Source organism: Chrysochloris asiatica, unplaced genomic scaffold, assembly GCF_000296735.1.
Source record: "Chrysochloris asiatica unplaced genomic scaffold, ChrAsi1.0 scaffold00002, whole genome shotgun sequence".
Taxonomy (NCBI): domain Eukaryota; kingdom Metazoa; phylum Chordata; class Mammalia; order Afrosoricida; family Chrysochloridae; genus Chrysochloris; species Chrysochloris asiatica.
In genome coordinates this window covers 22,626,186-22,632,662 of record NW_006408520.1, presented here as the reverse complement: position 1 = coordinate 22,632,662, position 6,477 = coordinate 22,626,186, and the positions used below count along the sequence as shown (strand labels likewise).

The 6,477-nt window shown below is 38.2% G+C and overlaps 1 protein-coding gene across 3 annotated transcripts in view; it reads right to left on the bottom strand.

The window, feature by feature from the left end:
- Nucleotides 1-6,477, bottom strand: part of ZNF644 (zinc finger protein 644) — a 123,732-nt gene that overhangs the window by 80,846 nt on the left and 36,409 nt on the right. The gene's annotated exons all lie outside the window — the stretch shown is intronic.

Below are 6,477 nucleotides of genomic sequence, written 5' to 3'. Positions count from 1 at the left end.
CAGTCCTACATCATTCCCACAACTGCTGTTTGAGGCCATTGTTGCTGCTACTCTCAATCCATATTATTGGGGGTTGGTTTTGCACTCATCCTATCATATTTTATTTTCATTGCAATGATTATAATGCCCTCCAGGCATCCTCATTCAACAGTATTTGCTTCTATTCCCTCTGGGGTTTTTTTGTTTGGTTTTGTTTTGTTTTCCCTGATGTACACAAAACCCCTCAGGAATATAACAAATCAAAGAGCACATTTTGCAAGCCTGCCTTCTGGCTGGCAGCACACAGTCTTTCCCTTTCCATGAGTTAAGTGTCTTCAGCTGCTCTATCTCTCCATGTCATCATGTCTGGTATCACTGCTGCTCTGGGTAGGACCCATATAATCTCCCATCCATTTTAGGTAGCCTATCTCCATGTACATAGGGGATAGGTTTGATCCTTGATATGAAGACTCCTTCCCTCTCATACTACATTCATAAGTACAGGTCAAGTTCATCAAATAGTAACCATTTACACTTGTTTCCTTTATCAGATTTCTTTATCTTCCTCTAGGTCCAGTTCCGAAGATCATCAGTTTTGCATTCACTCTGTTTAATCTCAATGATTAATATTGTTCAATGATTCACTTCTCTTTGGAATGGGCACAAATATGGATCTTTTCCAATCAATTAGCCAAATAGCTGTCTTCCAAATTTCTTGGCACAGATGAGTGAAAGCTTCATCAGTTTGTTAAGGATTTTAATTTGTATTCCATCAATTAATTCCTGGAGCTTTGTTCTTTGCCAATGCCTTCAGTGCACTTGAACTTCTTTCTTCAGAACTTCTGGCTCCTGGATCATATGCTACCTCTTGAAATGGTTGAACATCGTATTGACCATTCTTTTTTGGTACAGTGACCCTGTGTATTCCTTCATTTGCTTTTGATGCTTTATACAGCACTCAGTATTTTACCCTTAGAATTCTTCATTATTACAAGTTGAGGATTTATTTTTTTCCTTCAGTTCTTTCAGCTTGAGAAATGCTGAGCATGTTCTTTTCCCTTTTTGTTTTTTAACTCCAGGTCTTTGCACATTTCACTATAATACTTGAGTGTGTTTTAATGAATGGCCTTTGAAATTTTCTGTTCAGCTCTTTTACCTCATTTCTTCCATTTGCTTCAGCATCTCTACATTGGAGAGCAAGTCTGAGTCTCTGCTGACATCCAATTTGATCTTTTCTTTCTACTTTTGTCGTAATGACCTTTTGCTTTCTTCCTGTAAGATGTCATTCCACAGCTTTTCTGATCTTCGGACAGTAGTGTCTAATGTATTAAATCTATTCTAGAGACAGTCTCTTAATTCAGATGGGAAATGTTCAAGGTCATGTTTTGGCTCTCCTCTAACGGACTTGTTTTAATTTTCTTCAGCTTCAGCATATACTTGCACATGAGCAACTGATGATCTGTTCCCCAGTCTGTCCCTGGCCTTGTTTTGGCTGGTGTTCATGGAGCTTTTCCAGTCTCTTCCCACCAGATGTAACCAATCTGATTTCTGTAGATTCCATTTGGTGAGGTCCATGTGTAAATTGTTTAAAAAAGATATTTTCAATGAAGAAGTCATTGGTCTTGCAAAATTCTATCATGCGGTCTCCACCATCATTTCTACCACCAAGGACATATTTTCCAACTACTGATCCTTCCTCTTTGTTTCCAACCTTCTTTGCATTCCAATCATCAGCAATTATCAATACATCTTGAGTGCATGTTTAATCAACTTCAGACTGAAGAAACTGGTAGAATTCCTCCATTTAATCCTCACTGGCTTAGTGGTTGAAGCATGAATTTGAATCGCAGTGGTATTAACTGGTTTTCCTTACAGGCAAATGGATATTATCCTATCACAGACAGCATTATTTTATTTCATTTATTGTTTCAAGACAGATTTTGAAATGCTCTTTTTGATGAGAAATGTGATGCCATGCCTCTTCAATTTGTCGTTCCCGGCATAATAAACCATGTGGTTGTCAGATTCAGAACTGCTAATATCTGTCCATTTCAACTCATTAATACCTAGGATATCAATTTATTTGTAGTCTTATTTTTTGACATTCTTTTTACCTAGATTCATAAGTTGTACATTTCACATTTCAATTATTAATGGAAGTTTGCAGCTGTTTCTTCTTATTTTCAGTTGTGCCCCATTAGCAAATGAAGGTCAAAAGCTCATCAAGGTCAACTATATTCTAAGGAAGCAATTCTTCCTCAGCTGTATTTTGAGAGCCTTCCATCCTGAGAGGCTCATCTTCCAAGCATATATCAGACAATGTTTTACTATTATTCATGAGGTTTTCAATAATAACCCTTAAAAATTCGATCACGTATTTCTTCTTCCTAGTGTGTTCTTAGTCTGGAAACTTTCCTAAAACCTGTCCACCATGAGTGACCCGGCTGGTATCTGAAACAGCAGTGGCATAGGTTCTATCAGCACAGCGACACCCAAACTACCACAGGATTACAAACTAACAGATGTGTGGAAAACTAAAAAAAAATTAAGGAACTAGAAAAAGACAGCACACTAAACACAAAGTTAGCAGAAGAAAGGAACTATAAAAATTAAGTTGTTGTCCTACAGTGCTGCTGAGTCCATTCCAACTCAGTTACCCCTATAGGGTTTCCAAGGAGCAAATGGTGAGCTTAAACTGCTGAACCTGGAGTTTAAACTAACCTTGCAGTCCAGTGCATTAACCCACAGCGCCACATATATATAAAGATTATAGTGGAAACCAGTGAATAGGAAACAGAAAAATAAAGAAAATTAACAGAACCAAAAGCTAGTCCTTTGAACAAATCAAAATTGGCAATTCTTTCCTCAACAAGAGTACCTGGTGGCATAGCAGGTTAGCCATAGGACTGCTAACCACAAGGTCAGTGGTTCAAACCCACCAGCTGCTCCTGAGGAGAAAGATAAGGCTGTCTTCCCCATAAAAACTCATAATCTCAGAAATTCTAAGTAGCAGTTTTATTCTGTCCTATTGAGGTCACTATAAGTCAGAATCTACTTGATGGCAGTGTGTGGGCTCAGTTAGACTAACTATGGAAAAAAGAGAGAAGACTTGACGTACTAAATCAGAAATGAAAATAGGGATATCATTACCAAACTTACAAAAATAGACTTCTAAAAGAACACTAAGGAGCTCTGGTAGCGTAGTGGTTACAAATCGGGCTGTGAACAGCAAGGTCAGCAGTTCAAAACTACCAGCTGTTCCGCGGGAGGAAGATGAGGCTTTCTGCTCCCGTAAAGATTTATAGCCTCGGAAACCCTGTACAGGGTCGCTATGAGTCGGAACCGACTCCACAGCACATAACCACCACCACCACCACCAAGAGAATACTGTAAACAATGTGCATCAAGAAATTAATAACCTAGAAGAAATGAACACATTTCTAGAAACACATGAAGTAGCAAAAATGGCTAAAAAATAGAAAATCTCAACACATCTATAAGAAGTAGAGATTGGCTAAGTAATTAAAAATTTCAGCAAAAAGTAAAGCCCAGGATCAAGTGGATTCATTGTTGAATTCTATCAAACACCAAATTAATTAGTGCCAATCCTCAAAACTCTCCCAAAAAATAAGAGGAAAGCTGCTTTCGCCAAAGATTCATCTGATATCAATAATGGTATCTATCCCTCGTGCCATGTCCTCTTCTGAATCCATCTTGGCAGTTCCCTGTTGATGCTCTGTTGCAACTGTTTTTCAACTATCTACAACAAAATTTTACTTGCATGTGATAGTAATGATTTTGTTCTATGATTTCTGCATTCCCTTGGTTCACGTATCTTTGAAAAGGGCACAAATATGAATCTCTTCCAATCCGTTGGCCAAGTAGCTATCTTCAAAATTTCTTGGCATAGATAAGCGAGCACCTCCAGTGCCTTTGAATTCTGCCAATTCCTGGTGCCTTATATTTCATCAATGCCTTCAGCACTATCTGGCCTTCTTCGTTCAGTATCACTGGTTCTTATCATATTGATTTTTTTTTTTTTTGGTACAGTAATTCTGCGTATACATTTCCTTTTGATGCTTTCTGCATCATCCATATTTTGTCCTTAGAATCTTTCACTATTACAAGTCAAGACTTTATTTTTTTCTTCAGTTCTTTCAGCTTGAGAAATTCTGAATGTGTTCTTCTATTTTGGTTTCCTAGCTCCAAGTCTTTGCACATTTTCCACCATCCCTTACCAAAGATATAGTCAATTTGATTCCTATTCCATCTGGTGAGGTGCATGTGTATGGTCACCTTTTTTGCTTTTTAAAAAAGGTATTGACAATGAGTAAACAGTTGGTATTGCAAAATTCTTTCATGTGATCTCCAGCATCATTTCTATTAGCAAGGTAGTAATTTACACTACAGGTCTTCCTTTGTTTCCAATCGATACATTCTAATCACCAGTAATTATCAATGCATCTTGATTGCAGTTTCAATTCAGACTGAATAAGTTGGCAGAATTCAGTTGAATCATCACTTCCCAATTTTCCTAGATTCATACTTTGTACATTCCACATACCGATTATTAATGGATGTTTGCAGCTGTTTCTCCTTATTTTGAGTTGTGCACCATCAGAAGATGAAGATCCCATTCACATCATGATACAAACCCTTACTATGAGGAGGCAGTTTTTACCCCAGTTGTATTTTGAGTGCCTTCCATTTTGAGGGACTCATATTTCAGCACTAGATCTGTCAAAATCCCACTACTACTATTTATAAGGTTTTCAGTTAAACATGCAGAAATAGTGTTTCTACTTCCAACTTTGTCTTAGCTCGGAAGCTCCAATGAAATCTGTTTACCATGGGTGACCCCACTGGTATTTCAAAAACTAGTGGCATACCTCCTAGCATCACAGGAACACAGAGGTCACCACAGTATGACAAACTGACTGAAAAATGGTGACTTTCACTTGGAAGCCGTAATCAAATCATTGAAGATGACATTCTTCTTTAAGATTTGAGCCAAGATATTGGTATCTCCGTATGGGGAAGAAAGAAGAGGGATAAGAGCTGAAGTTGAATGGACTAATGGAACATGTAAACATCAATCTCCACAACTCTGAGACCAGAAAAAGTAGACGGTGCCCGGCTACCACTATCAACCACCTGAAAGGGATCACATTAGAGAGGCCCAGAGAGAGTGGGTGATAATATGAAATGAAACTCTAAATTATAACTACAACAACAACAACAAAAAAAAAAAACAGGTATCTTGGTCAGAACGAGAATGGAGGATACTGAGACTATGGTCTTTGATCAACCTTCGGGTCTGGAAAGGAATTCACCCTCCTGGCCCAATTTTCAGCCAAGCAGTAGATAGGTTAGTTGGGGGAAAGAGGGCTTGGGGGGGGGGGAACATTACTACCAAGGTATGCTCACCATGGAATGGTCAATCATTCAAACTCCAAAGGGCAACATATGCCTAAGAGCAAAGTTGAGAAATGATAGGCAGGTGGGTGGAATGCAAATAGGAACCACAGGGAGGATAAAGAGTAACTACAGGGAAGGGATTTCAATCAGTGAGAAAACAAAGTGCATGATTTGTTGAATGAAAAGCTGATTACCTGGTCTGTAAGCCTTCACTCAATTCAAAATAAAACCTTAAAAAAAATAGAGGTAACTATTAGACCTCATCAAAAGATTCAGCAAAGTGGCAGGGTATAAGATTAACATACAAAAATCAACTGGATATCTCTATAGCAACAGCAATAGCGATGAAAAGGACATTAGGAAAGCAATACCATTTACAACAGCCACACAAAGGATGAAATACTTAGGAATAAACAACCAGAGAAACAAAGGACTTATACAAAGAAAACTACAAAGCACTACTACAAGAAACCAAAAGAGACCTACAGAAGTGGAAGAACATAACACGTTCCTGGACAGGAAGACTCAGCATCGTGAAAATGTCAATATTACCCAGAGCAATTTACACATACAGTGCAATCCCAATCCAGATTCCAACAACATTCTTCAAAGAGATGGAAAAGACAATTAGTAAATTCATATGGAAAGGAAAGAGACCTAGGATAAGCAAAGCACTGATTAAAAGGAAGAACATGATTGGAGGTCTCTCACTCCCCGATTTCAAACTTTACTATATGGCTATGGTGGTCAAAACAGCCTGGTACTGGTACAACGAAAGAGACATTAATCAATGGAATAGAATTGAGATTCCAGCTATTAACCCAATCACTTACAGCCAAATGATTTTCGACAAACTGCCTAGACACATTGCATGGGGAAGAGACAGTCTCTGTAACAAATGGTGCTGGCAGAACTGGAAAGCAATATGTAAAAGACTGAGACAAGACCTTTGCCTCACACCCTATACAAAAATGAACTCAATATGGATTAAAGATCTAAATGTGAATCCCAAAATTATGAAGATCATCAATGAAAAAATAGGGATGAACGTGAGGGCGCTAATTCAGGGAATATTCAGAC